Source organism: Gracilinanus agilis, chromosome 3 (genome assembly GCF_016433145.1).
Source record: "Gracilinanus agilis isolate LMUSP501 chromosome 3, AgileGrace, whole genome shotgun sequence".
Lineage (NCBI taxonomy): Eukaryota > Metazoa > Chordata > Mammalia > Didelphimorphia > Didelphidae > Gracilinanus > Gracilinanus agilis.
This window is the reverse complement of record NC_058132.1, coordinates 444,230,538-444,251,908: the sequence shown is the minus strand read 5'-3', so window position 1 is coordinate 444,251,908 and position 21,371 is coordinate 444,230,538. Positions and strand designations below refer to the sequence as shown.

Here is a 21,371-nt window from a genome sequence, read left to right as displayed (position 1 = left end):
GGATCAATGAATGAAGTTTTCACCAAACTGGAGGCCTGGTGATTGTAGGATAATGATCACGGGTATTTATAGAATATTTTAAAGTCTAAAATGCTTTAAATCCATTATTTCATTGAGTCTCACGATATCCGTCCCTACTGACTACTAGCCAATGGCCATACATAGGGAAGGCAAGCCAACTTAGCTGAAGCAGCAAGTCACTCTGAGGAAGAGACAGGGTACAGTGTGTGCCAGAGAAGTCAGATCACCGCCACAATTGCTATCTTCCTTTAGATCTTGTTGGGAATAGCCCAAGACCCTGAACCTACAAGCCTTACTAATATCAGTTTCCTCCAAACCATCAGACTTGCTTGCAGACCAAGTCCTACAGCCATTATTGAGGGGAGAAATTATGTGGAAAGGGGGCCATCTTTTTCATGACAACTTGGAACTACTGTTGATCATCTGCAACAAACAGCAGATAGGCACAAGAATTCTGGAAATTACAATGCACCCTTTCTTCTACCCCCATTTTTGCTTCAAACCTAGCCTTCATAGCCATTGTGGAAATCAACTCCTGTGAAGAAAGGGCCAGCTCTTCTTAATCGTCAACCATCTGCTAAACACAGGGCAGGAAAGCCAGTCTAGGTAAAGCAACAAGTCACTGTGGGGAAGAGATAGGAGACAATATGTGCCAGGCCAAAGTCAAATTACCATCACCTTGATTATCATATCCCTTCAGACCTTGATGGGATGGTTCAGGACTTTAAAACCAAAGAGCCCTGGAAATAGCAACATTAAGGAAGAAATATTAACATTTATTTTGATGCTACACTTCTAGGACCATGAGACTTTCCATCTAACTTTCAGCTGAAACCTTCTTTATTGTCTTCCCCATTAGAATATGAGTTTCTTAAGAATAAAGACTGTCTTTTCTATTTGCACCCCCAAGGCTTAGCATAATTCTTTGTATATAGTGTATGCTTAATAAACATTTCATTTATTCCTTTATTCAAGAGGGAGAACTATATGAGAAAGGCCACCTTTATTGATATTAGAACTATGGTCAAACAGACTAAAGGACACCTTTCCTTATTTTAGAAATATGAAGAAAATTTAAAATTATCCTGGTCTGAAGTTTTGGGGCTAATCTGAAAGAGATGACCTACATAAAATATCAAATGTCCATTAGAGATGAGTGGGACTGTATTAATTATAAGTGATAATGAGTAATTAGGGCTCTGATGTAAAGTGTCCTTTCTTTGGGATGGACTCTGAATAATAGGATTCAGTCCTATGTGAGGAAGCATCCTAATTTTATCTGTGTTACCAGTCAGAAACATTTCATAAGGATACAGTTTTATTATTTTGAATAGGCATTTTTTCTTTCTAAAACTTATTTTTGAGTCTTCCTCAACAGAGGAAGCTTGTCCTGACCTGGAAGTGGGTTAGCCCAAATCTACGAAAAACCACCAAGATATCTGAAATATAATTGTTTCTTTCTCTTCTTGAAATTCCTTTGGGTGAGAGGCACTTTTGAATGGCGATATTTGCAAGGGAAATGCAGGCTTAGTTACCAAGATGACTTTTTGCTTATGCTAGTTGTGAGCTTTGAAGAAATCTTGGGGATTTAGTATATTTCTCAGCTCCATTTTATTGCCAACTTCTTAAGGAGAGTGTCACAAAAATGTCTACAATATCAAAAGACAGTTCATTTCATTGCACTTATATTAAGAATACCAGAAAACCCTTTTTAGGAAATAAAAGTTAAGGGTTGGGGCTGAGCCTTAGATTAGTGATTTTGCAAAACTAATGTGATCCAGAATTATTTAGAAGCCATTTATTTGTGCTTCCAAGGGCTGAGAAAAGTTAATATTGTCTAAAAAGTACCTATTGAAATTATATTTGAAATTCCACTTAGATCTTCCTTTTTCTTTTTTGTTTTTGATTATTCTTTACTTCATTGCATCAATTCCTAACGAAATGTCCAAAGGAAAGTTAACACTAATCTTCTCTTAATCATTTGTACCTCCATGTAAATGAACTGATCAGTTCTATTCTATGCAATAGATTATACTAAAGGTAAGGAGTGATAAGGAGCAGTGTATTGGTGCTTGAAGCCAGTGATTAATTAGTCTTAGGGTTTCAGATATTTTCAGTTGTGAAGAGGCTGAGCCTATGATATTTAGCACAATATCACAGACTTAGTTCTGGCCCTGGAATCTGGAAGTTGTGAGTCCAAATTTAACCTCAGACACTTACTAGCTATGTGACCCTGAGCAAAGTTACATAACTTCTATCTACCTCAATTTCCTCAGCTGTAAAATGAAGATAATAATAGCACAGGTGTTGTGAGCAAAAAGGGAAATATTTGTAAGGTGCTATAAATACTTTGTGTAAATGCCAGTTGTTATTACCATTATTATTATATCTCCTAAAATCTAACAAATGACCCTCATTGACTTCGTGTCAATAAGTTAAAGTCAATATTTCTTTGTCAATATTTTTTTAAATAGAGTTTTCAGAGGAGAGATGGAGAGAAGATAGATGTGTCTCTAAATTGATAACTTTCCTTTTTTCCCATCTGGCTTCTGTCACATCTTTCCTTAGCTTTGGTTACAATTCCCCTTGTGAATCCAGGGTCTTACCACTTTTCATATTTCTCATCTATCTGTTCCTGAACCTATCTTATTGATACTAAGAACTAACATAATTCAGGTAAAAGAGCACTTGTCTAGAAATCAGAAGACCTGGTTTTGACTAGGTTCTAGTTTTGACTGCCCTATAATACTAGGTGAATTCATTTGTGCAATTATTCATTAGTTTGATTATGGGTTCCACAGTTTACCACTTGTCAATATACTCTGAATCGTTTAAGTCAATTTGTGTCTCAGTTTTCTGACATATCAAATAGGAGGAAAATATATATCTCGTGCCTACCTCATAGGGTTGTTGTGTGGACCAAACACAATGAAAATGATTTGAAAACTGTAAGGTACAATAGAAATGGATAAAGTAGTTCTCTTACTATATTACTACTGTTCCATCCATTGTTATCTGTTCCACTGAATTGCTTTTCAATTTATGCTGTATTCATAGTATTTCTACATCTCCATTTACAGTTTCTTTATCTCCAGGTCTGTTTTAATTTCCTGCCAAAAATACTGCTTTCCTGACCACATCAGTGCTCTTATTCTGCCCTCCTTATCAAATTGCACCATTACAAGAACAATCCAATAGGATTAGGTGCTGAATGATTAGGAAAGCACCAAGATATCACATCCTAACCATAGGACCAGGATTTTTGTCATGAACATGTTTCAAATAATGGACAAAAGCTATACTCTTTTGCTACACTGACCAAAAGGCATTAGCCAAGCCATTACCCTATCTTAAGTACTATCTAGGTATGGTTATACCATACACCCCAAAACACCATTCTAAGGTCATGGCTTTGCCTATAATTTCCCAAGACTGCATACCAAGATTACTCTGCCTCTACTAAGCAATTAACAACACCTCCACTTCACCACAGGGCATATCAGTGGACCAAGGACATACATTATATCATTCAGCAGCTCATACTTCTATAGCTTATTGATCAACAGGCTAAAGGTCCAGCATTCCCATATCCCAAGACTGATCCAATATTAATATCCTCTAATCATGAAGATGGATAATTTCAAAATCCCAAGTACAAGACTGCCATAACTAGCCTGTTAGAACTCTCCAACCATAAGCAGAGGGATGTATTTTCTCCTTTGTCATGCCCCAAATAGTCCAGAGCCATATCTAGGATAATATTGGATCTGAAATTTTTGGCATAAATCACATCTAAGTCCTTGCTTTCTGCCATCTCTCCCATTACAATAACTGAACCATTACAATACCCTATCCTAAATTAGCCAGACACATTTATATCCCCCTCAATGGGATGTCTCAATTCCTGGGCTACACTACAGTATCATAGGATCAGAAAAACTGGAAACATTACCATAACTTTGGTCTACAGCCACACTTCATCATATCCAGATTGCTGGGGTAAATCTATATCTTTGCCCTTTGTGTGTTTTGATTCTATATCTGAACATCCACACATCTCTGATTATAGGGTCATGGACTCATTATTACACTCGGACCATCAAATTATACTTCCACTGGGTCAAACTCACAAAGCTGTAATTTCACCAGGGCCTGAAAATCAAGTTCAGGTTCAACTAGACTCTGATTCCTGGGCCCCAATTCCAACAGATCAGAGATACTGTGCCATTGTTGCACTTGACCTTGACACCCAGGGCACAAGTCAATTGAATATGGATAATTAGATAAGTGCCACAGAGAGATATAATGCTACTACTATATGGGTCCTGACTATGAGGCAAAAGATATACCAGATTTCAATTTCCAGGTCACTTTAACCACCAAATCCCAACCATCAGGTCAAGGTTGCCCTGAACTCCAACCTTGATCAGTAGATAAATTAAATTTTTTTTTAACCCTTGTACTTCGGTGTATTGTCTCATAGGTGGAAGATTGGTAAGGGTGGGCAATGGGGGTCAAGTGACTTGCCCAGGGTCACACAGCTGGGAAGTGGCTGAGGCCGGGTTTGAACCTAGGACCTCCTGTCTCTAGGCCTGACTCTCACTCCACTGAGCTACCCAGCTGCCCAAATTAGATTTTAATATACAGAGCACACTCCCAACAGAAAAAGCCCATTTGGAAAATATATCACTAGGACAAAATCACCAGAACATAAATTTCCAAAAGTCCTAGTGCCTTCAGGAATGACTTCCCTAAGACCTGACGATTTGTCCAGAATTCCACTTGGCTCTGAACCAAGGTTTAGAGGTTAAAGAAAAAATTCCTATGACTCTTAGTATACACCTAAAACAATTCAGGACCAGTAGGAAATCTCTTCCTTGGACCCCTGAACACATGGTGACACTACCATCAAGTTGTAGCTTCAAGGTCAAAGCTCTAATAAGCTCTGACTTAGTACCTAAAATAGGACTAAGCTCTGACAACAAGGATAAGTCTGATCAGCAACATCAAACCAAAACTGAGCAAACAATACCACCTTTGTGGCATATAAATGACATCAAACCTTATATTACTAAGAGAAGCTTTGTCTCTACTAAAACTTTCAATGCCATCCCTGGATCCATCGCTCAAGAGAAAATAAAAGATGACATCTACAAGCAGATTTTGCATTGTCAGAAGAAGGAATTTCCCTCTCATTGGAATGGTCAGTACTTGTCATGTTGTTATACAGTATGTTTAATTTACGCTTCCTGGATTCCAAATGGCTGTCTTCATATTCATGAAATGAAATATCTTGGTCTAGCAAAAATGTTAGCCAAAGCAGTAACTGATTCCATTTCAATGGAGATAAATGTGGAAATTTTCCTGCAAGTGCCCCAGAAAAATGAATATAATATTTTAAGCCTCCCATATCCAGAAGATAGTATGCTTGACCTCTCATGATTTGCCAGTCTTTACATATTTCAGTTCTAGCCCTGTGATTCATCATCATCACCATTTAGCCATTTGCTGCCTTCAAAGGTCACCAACTTGACAATATATTTGGAAATAAACTCCAGGCATGAAGGCCCAAAACAAGAATGGGCCCATGCATAGCAATACCACTGGAGAAGGACAAAGTGTCCATGGGAAAATTTTCAAAACACTCTTTAAGAAATTTCAAAAAAGAAAAAAGAACAATTAAATGACTATCATTTCTCTTTTTTATCTTTGAAAATTGTATCTGATTTTGTGCATCTTTTATTAGTGTTTTTAGGCAGGGCTATAATAAGCATAACTACTCTTTTATTTATGATAGAATTATATCTAGACCTTTATATAAATTCAGGGAGAAATTTGTATCCTCTCTTACTTCTCTCCCTAACTCTAGTCTATGACCCTTCAAATATTCATTTTATAGCAATTAGGTGAATAATTATCTCCTTTCCCATATGACTTGATTTTCTACTACCCTACCCCAAGTACCTTGAAAATAAATCATTTTCATAGCTCTATATTTTCATATTTCACAACTATCAAAATCTATGACTTTGTTGAAGTGGATATTCCCTCAATTTAGTCAGCATACTCCCACTCCTTAGGTTTATAACCATGTACTTATGTTATGAGGAAGATTAGATTAGGTATTGATTAGGTATTGATTAGGAAGTACATAGCAGGAAGGAGCTAGAGCTGGGAATTCCAGGTTCAAATGAAGGAGCAGGAAGAGGTGACTTGGCTCTGAGTGGGACTCCATTAGGGGTTAACACAAACTGTGCTTAGCCCTGGAAGCAGAGTAAAAGGACATCTTGCATCCTGATTTTCCCTGGGATCCTGTGTGGTGTGGCATCTAGCAAAAGAACAAGATCTACAGAGCCAAGTCACCTCTTCCTGCTCCTTCATTCCAACCTGGAATTCCCAGCTCCAGCTCCTTCCTGCTATGTACTTCCTAATCAATACCTAATCTAATCTTCCTCACAACACTTAGAAGGAATAAATATTAAATCAGATCTTGGAAAAGCTTCTGGAGATGTCTGTCCAAAACTAGTTCTTTGGACCCTTCTTAATTTTTTTTCTTTTTCCTTTTTCCCTTTTCCTTTCTTCTTTTTTCTCCTTTCTCCTTTTCCTTTTTTTTAAGAACCCAGGGTTATCTCTAAGTCATTATGAGCCTTCAGATTTAGATTTTAGTGTAGTGTAGAGTAACTGGAGATGTTATGGTAAGGTTGAAACCCAGGTTTAGGAGGAATGAGATATAGTGGAGGTAGGAGGTTATGATTGGAGATTAGTTAATGGAAGCAAAATATTTGTGGATGATGGTAAGATCAAAGATATGAACATTCTTCTGTGTGGCTGTTGTATGGTAAAAGTGCAGATATGTGAGCTGAGATTGATAAAGGGAAGATAGCATGTGTTTGAGAGATTATCTATCATCTAACTATGTATCTATTTCTTCTTCAGTACGTCTCAAAATTTTTATGCTGTTTTATAATTTAGAGCTTTACTTTTATTCCTTTTGAAAACCCGACTTATATTTTTATATCTAACCTATATCATATCTAATATACATCCATATTCATATTCCCCCCTCACTCTCAATCTATCCATCCAGCCATCCAGCCATCCAGCCATCCAGCCACCTGTCTGTCATTTCTCTCTCTCTTTCTCTATCTATCAGCAAAGTTGAGTAGAAAGGAAGATTGTGAACCAGGTACTAAACTTAATGAAAAAGGAGGGAGAATGACCTTGATGGTCATTGATGATCTTGAAACACAAATTCAGAGCAGGTGGAATAAGCAAATGGAATGAACCTCAAAGGAAAAGAGACAGGTTGCTAAACGGTGGCAATAACAGAGAAGCTATGGAATTAGTATTGAGGAATAAGGAGAATGCCCTCTTCTTAGCATGAAAGAAGGTTCATCTAATAGAGAGATGGTGGTCAGGGATTTGTACCTTCTGGGCAAAGTCAGGCTTTTATGTATGCTGGAAAATAAAAGTACTAGGTCTTGATTGGTACAAATAATGTATCCCATGAAGCAGTTGCATATATTCAAATTTGCACTATTTGAAGTTAAAAACCTCTAAAATATGATACTTTGTTCTAGTCTAATGGAACTATGCAGTACAAATTCAAATAATGCAACCATTTTAGGAGAATTTATTATTATTTGGACTGATTGTAACCTAGATGTATTAAAGGAAGAGGTCTAGAATGATGGAACGTTTGTTAAAGATCAAATGAGTTTGGTAGAACGAGGGGAAAGAAGAAAGTTACAAAGAGACAAATTTAGGCTCAATTTAAGGTTAAATAAATGAAATATAAATGACAGAGATGGGACTTATCCCTTCTAACTAATTCTACAGACTTATTATAGTATATTCATTCAACAAATATTTATCTTAATTTTTATTTGTTTATGTAAAAATTGTTTTATGGTTACATGATTCATGTTCTCTCCCTCCCCTTTTTCCTCCTCATCCCGGAGCTGACAAGCAATTCCACTGGGTTATACATGTAATATCACTTGATACCTCTAGTAATCTCTTAAAACCAAAACCCATACAAAAAGTGATCAATCATGTTTTTCTTCTGTTTCTCCTCCCACAGTTCTTTCTCTTGATGTGGATAGCGTTCTTTCTCATCAGTCTCTCAGGATTGTCCTGGATCATTGCATTGCTACTAGTAGCAAAGTGGATTACATTTGATTGTCCTATAATATTTCAGTTACTGTGTACAATGTTCTCCTGGTTCTGCTCATTTTACTTTACCTCAGTTCATAGAGTTCTTTCCAGTACATATAGAAATCAAGCAGTTTATAATTCCTTATAGCATAATATTATTCCATCACCATCATATACCATAATTTGTTTAGCAATTCCCCAATTGAGGAACACCTCATTTTCCAATTGTTTTTGCCACCATTTAAAAGTTATCTCAGGCCTAGAGACAGGAGGTCCTAGGTTCAAACCCGGCCTCAGCCACTTCCCAGCTGTGTGACCCTGGGCAGGTCACTTGACCCCCATTGCCCACCCTTACCAATCTTCCACCTATGAGACAATACACTGAAGTACAAGGGTTTAAAAAAAAATTAAAAAAAAAAAGTTATCTCTTTTGGGTACAAAATTAGTAGGAATATTGCTGGATCAAAGGGCATGTATTCTTTTAAAGCCCTTTGGGCATAATTCCAAATTGCCTTACAGAATGGTTGGATCAATTCACAACTCCACCAGCAATGCATTAGTGTTTCAATTTTGCCACATCCCCTTCAACATTCATTATTTCCTTTTACTGTCCTATTGGCCATCTGCTAGGTGTGAGGTGGTGCCTCAGAGTTGTTTTGATTTGCATTTCTCTAATCAGGAGGGATTTAGAACACTTTTTCATGTGATTATTGATAGTTTTGATTTATTCATCTGAAAATTGCCTATTCATATTCCTTGGCCATTTGTTAATTGGGGAATGGTTTGATTTCTTGTGCATTTGACTTAGTCCCTTATAAATTTGACTTTTATAAGAGATTTTTGTTACAATTTTTCCCCCAGTTTGTTGCTTCCCTTTTAATTTTGGTTGCATTGGTTTTGTTTATAAAAAACCTTTTTAATATAATGTAATCAAAATTATTCATTTTATATCTTATAAAATATCTCTTATTTTATATCTTATAAAATATTCTCTATCTCTTACTTGGTCTTAAATTCTTTCCTTTCCAGTAGATCTGACAGGTATACTATTCTATGTTCACCTAATTTACTTATACTTTCTTTATATTTAAGTCATTTGCCCAGTCTGAATTTATCTTGGTATAGGGTGTGAGATGTTGATCTAAACCTAATCTCTCCCATATTGTTTTCTAATTTTCCCAGCAGTTTTTGTCAAATAGTGAGTTCTTGTCCCAAAAGTTGGGATCTTTGAGTTTATCAAACACTAGCTTGCTGAGGCCATTTACCCAAAGTCTATTCCACTGATCCACCCTTCTGTCTCTAAGCCCACTACCATATTGTTTTTATTATTATTATTATTTTTTAAACCCTTAACTTCTGTGTATTGGCTCCTAGGTTCAAGAGGGTAAGGGTGGGCAGTGGGGGTCAAGTGACTTGCCCAGGGTCACACAGCTGGGAAATGTCTGAGGCTAGATTTGAACCTAGGACTTCCCATATCTAGGCCTGACTCTCAATCCACTGAGCTACCCAGCTGCCCCTATTGTTCTGATGATCACTATTTTATAGTACAGTTTAAGATCTGGTACTGCTAGGCCACCATCTTTCATTTTTTTCATTAGTACCCTTGATATTTTTCATCCTTTAGTTCATCCAGATGAACTTTGTTATAATTTGTTCTAATTCTATAAAAAAGGTTTTTGGTAGTTTGATTGGTATGACATGGAATAAATTAATTTAGGTAGGATTGTCATTGTTATTATATTAGCTCATCCTACCCATGAGCAATTGATGTTTTCCAATTGTTCAGAATGGATTTTATTTGTATGAAAAGTGTTTTATAGTTGCTTTCATATATTTCTTGCTTTTGTCTTGGCAAATAGATTCCCAAATATTTTATATTGTCTAGGTGATTTTATATTGTCTAAATTCAGTTACTCTTTCTAACTCTTGCTGCTGATTTTCATTGGAAATATATAGAAATGCTGATGGTTTATGTGGGTTTATTTTGTATACTGCAACTTTGCTAACATTATTATTTCTACTAGCTTTTAGTTGATTTTCTTGGATTCTCTAAGTATACCATCATATCATCTTCAAAGAATGATAGTTTAGTTTCTTCATTGCTTACTTTAATCCCTTCAATTTCTTTTTCTTCTCTAATTGCTACTGCTAGATTACAAGTACAATATTAGATACTGGTAGTGATAATGGGCATCCTTGCTTCACTCCTGATTGTATTGTGAAGGCTTCTAACTTATCCCCATTACAGATGATACTTGCTAATGTTTTTATTTTAATTTTATTTTTTTAAACTCTTATCTTCCGTCTTAGAATCAATACCGGGTATTGGTTCTAAGGGAGAAGAGTGGTAACGGCTAGGCAATGGGGGTTAAGTAACTTGCCCAGGGTCACACAGCTTGGAAGTGTCTGAGGTCAGATTTGAACCAGGACCTCCCATCACTGGGTCTGGATCTTAATCCGCTGAGCCACCCAGTTGCCCTCTTGCTGATGTTTTTAAATAAATACTGTTTATTATTTTGAGGAAAGGCCCTTTAATTCCTATACTTTCTAGTGTTTTTATTAGGAATGGATGTTATAGTTTGTCAGAGGCTTTTTCTGCATCTATTGAGATAATCATGTGATTTCTGTTAGTTTGGTTGTTGATAAAATTAATTATGTGGATCATTTTCCTAATATTGAACCAGCCTGGCATTCCTGGTATAAATTCCACCTGGTCATAATGAATAATCCTTGTGATGACTTGCTGTAGTCTTTTTGCTAGTATTTTATTTAAGATTTTTCCATCTATGTTCATTAAGATTGGTCTGTATTTTTTCTCTGTTTTTGGTATTCCTGGCTTGGGAATTAGTACCATACTTGCGTCATAAAAATAATTTGGTAATATTCCTTCTTTGCTTATTTTGCCAAATAGTTTGTATAGAATTGGGATTAGTTGTTCTTTAAATGCTTGATAGAATTCACTTGTGAATTTATCTGGCCCTTGGGATTTTTTTCTTAGGGAGTTTCTTGATGGCTTATTCAATTTCTTTTTCTGATATGGGATTATTTAAGTATTCTGTTTTCTCTTTTGTTAATCTAGGCAATTTACATTTTTGTAAATATTCATCCATTTCCCCTAGATTGTCATATTTATTATCATATAATTGGGTAAAATAGCTCTTAATTGTTGCCTTAATTCCTCTTCATTAAGGATGAGATTGCCCTTTTCATTTGTGATACTGTTAATTTGTATTCTTCTTTCTTTTTTAATTGGATTACTTTATCTATTTTATTTGTTTTTTCAAAATGCTGGCTCCTAGACTTATTTATTTTTACTAGTTCTTTTACTTTTTATTTTATTAATTTCTCCTTGGTTTTTTTAGGATTTCCAATTTGGTCTTTATCTGAGGAATTTTAATTTGTTCTTTCACACTTTTTTTAGCTGCATGCCCAATTCATTGATCTCTTTGTTGGTAATATTCTTACAGGTTATCAAGCTGGGGTAAGAAGCATGGGTGTTTGGGTTACAGGAGGACCAATTCTGACTAAGAACTGCGCAGAGAGCTTCTTAGAGCAGAGGTAAAGTTTATTGGGTTGGAGTCTACAATTTATAGGGTAAATGATGTAGATAAAAGAATTAGGTGATTTTCATACAGAAACAATGATAGGTAATGATAGGTAATTCACAAGGTTAGGATAATTAACATAGTGATTAAAGACAAAAGTTTTCTATATGCAATCTGGCTCAGAACTTCAGTGGGTGACTCCCTAGGATGGCTCCTGATGAAATTCTTACCCTAGTTATTTTTTGGCGGAACATCTGATAATTCAGAGAGAAGAATACTTTGGGTTCAAGCTAAGGAGAAAGACTACATGTCTGCTGCTTCTAAGTTAATGGCTTCCCCAGAGACCTTGCATTCTAGGGTGTTCTGGGCTTATTTCCACAGCCTTGAAAAATTGGATATGACTGAAACAACTGATGAACAACAATAGCAAATGCTAAGAAAAGCAAGCAGAAAGGCAGAGGATGGGAAGCCTAAGAAAATACTTCTCAGTCCTTGCTGGGTAAGAACAGCGAGTTAATCACATATTTTCTCTATAAGATGTCATTTTTCACTCAGGGGAAAGGAGAAATCTCATTCTCCCTTTTGTTAGATGTAGATCTGAAAGTCCAAGTGAGTTGAAAGCATAGGGAAAGAGAGAGATAAAAAAAAAAACAACTCTCTTCTGTTTCTGCTTGAGTTTTCTCAGTCAACAAAGTTATTTGCTGTATGGTGAAAAAAAATTCTATCAATTCCTTTCATAATGTCCTTTGGTCAATCACCTTGTTTATTTTTAGAAATTAATTACATTTTATTAATGCAGTGGTTCTCATTTTCACTGACCTTGATGCTCTCATTTTTAATCCTACTTTCAACTTTCCAACAGTTTTAGAATTTTTTTCTTTAAAGGACAAATGTTTATTTAGCTTTAACACTACCAGCTCAGTGTCTCCCATTCCTATTTACACTCAGTCTCTACATAATCATTTACAATTCTTTCAAATGCAACAGTAATTCCTCTAGATTCTCTTCAGTCAATGTTGACATTTGTTATAATTTAACCTGAAGTTGGGGAAAATTGAATTTAGACTGAGGAAGGTCAATCTTATTTTCAGTAATTGCATGTGGTCACTCTGACAAGTCTTCATATTTCTCTAGTTAATATTTAAAATTTTCACGTTAAGTCCATGGTTCTGCTCTTGAGAGATCCACCACAAATAACAGAAAGTTCAGGCTGTTTCAGTAAACCAAAACTATGCCTGTTTTTATGAGCTTCTCTTACTAAATCAGGAATGTTCAGCTATTGCTACTTGTAGGTAGCCTTCATAGTGAACAATGCCTACATAGGGATTCAAAATAGTAAATGGAGAAGCCATTGTGGATTTTGCATTGAAAATCACTTGAAGAAGTGATAATTTTCCAACACTGGGGAATCCTACCATTTCTGCTTCAGCTATCTTCAGTCCCAAACAGAGTACTCTTTGTTGACTCTGTTGCCTAGGGGAACAAGTTATTGGAGCTTGATTGTCATTAACCAAAAAAACAGTGATTGCCTTTTCCTCCAGCTCCTTGCAGAAGCTGCAATATATTCCTCATCTGGCTGAACAAGATCAACGACAATTCTATTTTCCTCTTTAACTAGTGTGCCGCCTAGAGGAACTCTAATGTAGAGATCATCTCCATAATATCCATAAAAGTTTTCGCTTCCACTAGGCTCTCCATAAAATTCCCAATACAGCGAAAGGACTGAAAGTAATTAATAATCTGACATTCTTGTCAACCTTCAGAATAACATGGTCACCCATCTCCTCTATTGGATCCGCTCATTGCCTCCATTGCCTATAGTCACAAATGATGATCCACAAAATATCATAACTATTTCTCTGAAAGGTTTTCTATGTAAATTCCTAATGATTTAAACATTTTGCATAGCTAAGGAAGAAAGGTCTTAGCAAGAAATCTGTTGCTGAAATAGATATTTAGGATCAAGAAGATTGTAGGAAGCTGTAATGTGGAGACAAGCCCTGGAGGCATCAGACAGCATGTTTACTGAATAAAACACTTGCTGAATTCATTGGCTTGCTCTTTATGAAGTGCTCTAAGGGCAGATTGTGGAAACCACATAATTACTTCTTTCTTCAATCACTACCACATCTGGACTCCACTTTGCTTGTTAGGGAACTTCCAGTACTATTTCTCGCTTCTCTCAGCCATGGGCCTGCCTCTCCAATGCCAGTCACTTCGACTAATTTGAAATCATCCCTAGACTGTACCTAGCAAAGCTACAAAAGAGTTGGTAGAGAATTCAGAAGAGTTTTCCCCATCTTCATAAACCTCCTAGTTGCCATGTAAATCAAAGAACAAGGTTGAAATGGGAAGAATGGAGTTTATGATCCTGTGAGTTTTTGTCTTCTTTCTAACAACCAAAATATCTATATTCTTTACACTTCATTGAAATTCATATTAGAGATATGTCCTGAACTAAATAAGATCAATATTTAGCATTTTAAATACTAGAAAATGCTTAAGTTTATTTATTTTTTTTGCTTCATTTTTTTAATGAACTTAAATTCATGAACCTACATTAGCATTTTTTTTAACCCTTGTACTTCGGTGTATTGTCTCATAAGTGGAAGATTGGTAAGGGTGGGCAATGAGGGTCAAGTGACTTGCCCAGGGTCACACAGCTGGGAAGTGGCTGAGGCCAGATTTGAACCTAGGACCTCCTGTCTCTAGGCCTGACTCTGACTCCACTGAGCTACCCAGCTGCCCCCTACATTAGCATTTTAAGATACAAAGAACAGACAAGGTTGATTTTATAAGATACTGTGAATTTCTGCAGTTTTCTTAAAAAAAAATCTATCTAGCTAGATAAAAATTTTCCAAAGCTCCACTTCTAATCACCATTCAGAGATAGCTATTGCAATTTTATTACACTCATAGTATAGGCTTCACTGAACTTTGTCAGTGAGTATACAGCATCAATTTCAACAACTTTACACAGGAGTGTAAATACCCAAGCAGCATGGGAACAATGTAATTTTAATAGAAAGCAGAAGGGGAAGATAAGGATATATGCATCTTGTTTAGAAATAAGTAACAAAAGGAGAAGATAAGGATATTTGCATCATGAAGGTCAGGGAACTGGCTTGGGAGAGTAGAGCTCAAGTTTATGTCTCAAAGTTGATTTTTGTATATCAGAGCAGGTAGTTTTTCTTCTAGCTTCCAGCAAAAATATCTGGAAGTTCAAGAGAAATTGAGTCAATATTTTTCTTAGCACAGTGGCAGCATTTTTGCTGAGTGAGAAATTCTCTTGTCACTCTATATGTATGGAACTATCTATTTTTTATCTATAAAGTTTAATAGTGTAGTAGTAGAATCACCCTGTTTGTATATCCTTTTTGTCTTTTTTCCTCCTGTGCATTTAAAAAAGTTTTCTTTATTCTCTTTCCCCCTCAAATCTATCAATACCATATAATATCCTCCCTTGCTGGATTTTTTTAGGCAATTTTCTATAGATTTTGGAAGCCAGATGTTTATTTGAGATATTAAGTGCAAATACTTTTCACAATCAGTTTTAATTCTGATTCTGGCAGAGTTTATTTTATTTGTCTATTTCCTCTGAAACTCATTTAATTTCTCCTTTGAAAATCTTGAGCCTATACCAATTGGTGCATATATGTTTAATCTTGATATTACTTCATTGTCTATATATAGTACCTTTTAGCAAGATGTAATTTCCTTCTTTATTTCTTTTAATCAGATCTATTTTTGCTTTAGATTTTTCTGAGATCATGACTGCTATTTCTACTTTTTTTACTTTAGCTGATGCACAAAAATTCTGATCCATTCACTTACCTTTACTCTGCTTGTGTCTCTCTTCCTCAAATGTGTTTCTTGTAAATAACACATTGTAGCATTCTGGTTTTTAATCCACTCTGCTATCCACCTCTGTACTTGTTCACATTCACAGTTATAATTACCAATTGTGTATTCCCCTCCATCTTATGATCTTGTTCTTTCTTATAATCCCCTTTCGATCCTGTTCTTTCTCCTTTCACTCTGTCCCTCCTCATAATTACCACCCCCACCCCATTTTTTTCTTTCCCATTTCCCTACAGAGTCAAGTAAGATTCTATACCTGAATGTATATGGTTGTTATTCTCTCTCTGAAACAATTCCTATTAGAGTAAAGTTTAAGCATTGTCCATCACCACCCTCTTTCTCCCTTGTAATAATTTTTCACACCTCTTACCCTATTCCACCCTTGCACTTTTCTTTTCCCTCAGTGCAATCCCCTTTTATATCCCATGAATTTTTTTGGTTATATCATCCTAATCACTTTACTCCCATATCCTCTGTCTATGTATACTCCTTCTAATTCCTATAATACTCATCAAGATTTTAAGAATAACAAATATCATCTTTCCATATAGAAGATATATACATATTACATATCTTACATGTGTAATAACATGTATAATACATAATATAATATAAACAGTTTGACCTTATTGAATCTCATATTTTCTCTTCTTTATTTACCTTTTTAGGATTCCCTTGGGTCTTGGTTTAGACATCAGTTTTTCTGTTTATTTCTGGTCTTTCAGCAGGAATGCTTGGGGGACTTCTATTTTATTAAATTCTATTTTTTCTCCCTGAAATTTTGCTGGGTACATGATTCTGGGTTGTAAACCTATTTTGCCTTCTAGAATATCATTTTCCAAGCCTTCTGGTCTTTTAATGTGGAGGCTGCTAATTCTGATTGTAGCTACATGGCATCTGAATTGTTTCTTTCTGGCTGCTTGTGGTATTTTCTCCTTGATTTGAGGGTGCTTGAATTTAACTATAATATTACTGGAAATTGTCATTTGGGTATTTATTTCTAGAGGTGATCTGTGGAGTCTTTCTATTTATATTTTACCCTCTTGTTCAAGAATATTAGGGCAGTTTTTCCTTTGATAATTTCTAGTATTATGATGTCTAGATTAGTTTTTGATCATGACTTTCAGGTAGCCCAGTAATTCTTAAATTATTTTCTCTAGATCTCTTTTCTCAGTTTAGTTGTTTTTTTTTCAGTGTGATGTTTCATATTCTTTTTTCTTCTTTTGATTTTGTTTTATTGTTTTTTGACATCTTGTGAAGTCTTTAGCTTCTTGTTACACATTTCTAATTTTTAAGAAATGATTTTCTTCCTTGAGCTTTTGAATCTCTTTTTCTATTTGACCATTCTGCTTTTATAATTGTTTTCTTTTTTGCATAGCTTTCATTTCTCTTCCCCATTTTTCCTCTGCTTCTCTTAATTGATTTTGAAATCCTTTTTGAGCTCTTCAAGATCCTGAGAACACTTCATATTTTATTTTGAAGTTTTGCATGTATTTTCTTTGCGTTCACTGTCCCCTTCTGTGTCTATGGCTATGTAGGGTTTTTTTATGTTTGCTCATTTTCCCAGCCAAAAATCTTTCTTGACTTTCACTTTTATCTTAAAGGTGGACTCTTTTCTTAGAGTAGGCACTCTCTTAAACTTCAATTTTTCCTTGATGCTCTCCTTAGTTCTATTTCTGGGGTTCTCTAAGTTTCAGTTCTTCCAAGGTCTTGGAAGCTCTGTGGTCTTGGAGCTCTGAAGGCCACTTCCCACTGCTGATTCTATCCCCACCTTGGGACTGCTGAAGGCTTGCGGATCTCAGAGCACTATGAACTACCCTGTGCTGGGGCTCAAGGTCTAGCCTCAGGTTTGGGCACATGCTTTTGGTCTTGCTTTCACCTTGTTTAGGTCAGGTTCACTATGGACTACCTTGCCCTGAGGCTTGTCACTTTGCCTTGAGCTGTGATAGGAGTTAGCTTTAAGCTTACAAAGGTGAGCCTTTGTAGACTGCCTTATGCTAGGATCTCATTGCAGGCTTGGGCAAGGGCTCTGGGCATCCCCTTTGGCTTGCACCAGACCAGGCACCTTGCAGATTGCCCTGCATTACGGCTTTGGGGCCTTGATGCAGGCTTGGACTGGGGCTTGAAACTTTACTGGGTGTGCATGGGCTGCTACTGGCTTAGGCAGGGTCTCAGAGTTTTGAGTTTGTCTTGGGCCCAGATTCAGAATCTGGAACAGTAGATGTGGGTTTGGGGGACTTGACAGTATTCCTTGGTGTGGCCTCCTGGAGTCTATGCTCCACTTTTACTCCAGTGCACCAGACCCTCTCTGCCTACCTTTCAAGTTGTTTTCTGCATGAAAATTGCTTTGCTCTATTTTTGGGACTTTCACTCCTGTGTTCATTTTGAAGTGTTAAGTTTTAAGAGTACTGGGAGGGGATTCTCTTGGTGGTTCAAGCTTTCCTAGCTTCTACTCCACCATCTGGCTCCGCCCCACTGCAGTAGCTCTCAGACTCAACTCCTTTGGCAGCATGCAACATTTCTCTTGAATGCTGGATTATTGGTTTTATGGCAATTTAGACTATCATACTTGAAATCCAACTTCAACATAATATTAAATTTAGTTCCAAGAGACTTCATTTTATGTAGTAAAATTTCACTGATTATAGCTTAGGCTAGGTTATTGTAATTTTTCTCATATTGTTGCAATAACATTTAATAAACATATATCTTGTCTAGTTTGGAGAAGAAATCAATTATACAGAAATTTAGAGTAAACCCATTCCAGAGTTTCACTCATAAAGTGGATGCATGATAGTTGATTCAAAAATCCCAGAAAAATGCTGGCTACCTTAAGCTCCAGGCTAACAAATATTCCTAGTGCCTATTAATTCCTAAGGCAAAATAAAATCTTAAATCCAAGATCTATTGTTACTAAGTTGGTTCAGAGATATGTTTAATAATACTGTTTATTAACATGTACAATTTCATAATTTTCATAAAGGATAACCAAGTATTCTATCAGATAAAATTAACTCTTTAAGTAAACATAAATTCTTTAGCACTTCACAACTTAACATCTTATTTTGTCATAAGGTTGATATAATTTTATGATGGTCTAAATAGAAAGCCTCATCTCACCAAACTTCACAGGGAAAGATCACTCAAGAGGTCTGTGGTACTTCCACTCCCCAATAGTTATTTGTTGTTATTACCCATTTATAGCAAAATATATTCTAAATACTTTGCAGTTCCTAAATTTTGTAACCACATTCTTTACCCACTCAATTCATAATCTAATGGCATCCAGATTAAGAGAGAAATTACTTTTCTAATGATACAAATGGCATGCCATTTGGGTATTGTTTTTTCTCCAAAATTCTTATATACTTATATAGTAATTTCTAAAATAAATCAGAATACAAGAAAAAAATTAGAACCTAACAATAGTAGCCAGGAATCAATCCATCTAGATTGATTCCATAATTAAAATAGACCCAAGTCAGGATGGGTTTTATGGTAGTTTATTTACAATTAGGAAGGTTGAAGGTAAGGAAAGAGAGAGAGAAAAACTGGTCCAAACCAGCAGAGGTCCTGACCGGGTGAGAGTTAAAAGATTAATTAAATTAGGCTACTAGCTACAAGGCCTTAACAATTAGAGAGGCAAAGAAGCCTCCTTGAGGTAGAGACTCTAGAAACGCCAAGGTAGGCGAAAGAAAACCTAACTTACCCACATGGCAATTCAGAGGGGAAGCTGCCTGCGGTCTCAGCAGAGATCCTCCAGCACCAAGTTCAAAGTGCGAACTGCTCAACAGGAAGTTACCATCATATTTGAAGGACAGCAGCTTTCGTCACTTCCTGGAGGTCCACCTCTAATTCAAGTGGACAAATGGCAGCCTCAACACTGTTTTGGACTGCCCAAAGGGCAGTCCCTTGTACTTGATTTGTTACTTATTGTCATGTGTCTCCCCTCCCCACTAAGGGAGGTGGAGATGACATTATCCCTGGTGGCTAGAGTTTTAACTATGAATGGGCTTGAGCTAATTCCATTTACACAAGGCTAGGAAACTGGGATTAAGTAACTTGTCTAGGACCACATAAATAGGAAGTATCTGAGGCCATATTTGAATGGAGAGCCACCTTCCAATTCCAAGTCTGACACTATTCACCATGAATTTTTCAAACATTTCACCTTAAACATATCAAATGCATTTTTATTGTCTGATTTATCATAATTATCCTAACACATTCATTGTAATAATTTTTATTTTTTAGAAAGGTTATCATGGTTACATGATTCATGTTCTTACTTTCCCCTTTACCCCCCCGACCCTCCCCATCAAAAACACATTCATTGTAAATAGGACTATTATAACTTGGCTTCAGGACAAACTTCAACCAAAACATATATGTATTTATAATCATAAATGGTAGCATTCAAAATCTCAGTTTTTACTAGGGCTATTAGCTGCCAGCACCTCAAATTATATAGACTATTGCTTTTAGTCAGTTCACTTTCAAAATTTGGTAATCTTTTGTTCCAATTTTTTCCCTTACAGAGCCCATGAGGCTGTAATGATTTATTTGCCCTTCTAATAGCTCTTCAAAGTCAGAATTTTATATGCTATAGTAAAATAATTTAATGCTACAAATTTTTTTCCTATGGTTTTCAATCGGCAAGTGTTATTACTTGATAGAATATCATGTCTGAAATTGCTAATAAGCAGTTCTCCAAAAAGTTTCTCAAAGACTTATCTCAAAAACTTCAAACTTCTCTTTCTAAAACTCCAAACACTTAAGTTACCCTCAATTCACACTGTCAATGCAAAGAAACTCCACCTTTCTTTTACTTAAATTCTTTCCTTCTGTCTTAGAATTAATGCTATGTATTGATTCCAAGGAAGAAGAGTGGTAAAGGCTAGGCAATAGGAATTAAGTGACTTACCAGAGACACACAGCTCAGAAAGTATTTGAAGTCATATTTGAAACTATGACCTCCCAACTCTAAGCTTGGCTCTCAATCCACTGAACCACCTAGCTTCCCCTTTAACTTTTCTTTCAGGTTCTACCCATTCTTATATTTCTACTTGCTAAAACCATTTTTCTTTCTGTTTTTCTTAAGTAATACCAATTAATAACTAAACTTTTACTTCTAGAGTTGTGTAGTCTTACTTCAATTTAGGTGATTTAGCTACTAGTTTAAACAATTAAATTCTGTTGAATCACATCCAAGACAGAGAATCTCTCTAGAGGTCTCTGCAAAAATGAAGGGCCAATTTACTCCAGACTAAGTCCAAAATATAACAATGACTGCCTGCAGGTCAGGTTGGTTAGATTTTACCCTCCCTACTAGGATTCTCTGATACACTAAAGGAGATTGAGAGGTGTTTAAGTTCTCTTCAAAGGTCTTTAAGACCCTGTTGATTCTGTTCCCTCATTTGTAGTGGTCAATCCCTAAACATCAGTTCCACTGGCCATTAACAATCAAATTATCTTTTGGCACAGTAATATTTACTTCTGAAAGTTATATCACAAATATACAAATTTAGACCTCTCAGGATATAGGAATTAGAGAGGTAAAGAGGATTAGTTTTGTAACCTAAACCCATTGGTAAGGAACTTTCCTCATTGGTGGAGAACAATGCCCTCTGCCTATATGAAGGACAGAGAAGAGTTACCGATTGTGGAAGAGAGGAAGACCTTTTCACTTCACTTCAAGCACTTCAGGTTCTTTCTGTTTTTTAGTCTCTGAATTCTGTAGTCACTTCCAGCACTTCTGGCTCCAGCTTCATGAGAGAAGATAGTCAA

At 36.0% G+C, this 21,371-nt stretch overlaps 1 pseudogene; it reads right to left on the bottom strand.

Moving 5' to 3' along the window:
* Positions 1 to 12,686: 12,686 nt before the first annotated feature.
* Positions 12,687 to 13,504, bottom strand: LOC123241683 (annotated as a pseudogene).
* Between the last annotated feature and the right edge of the window lie 7,867 nt (positions 13,505 to 21,371).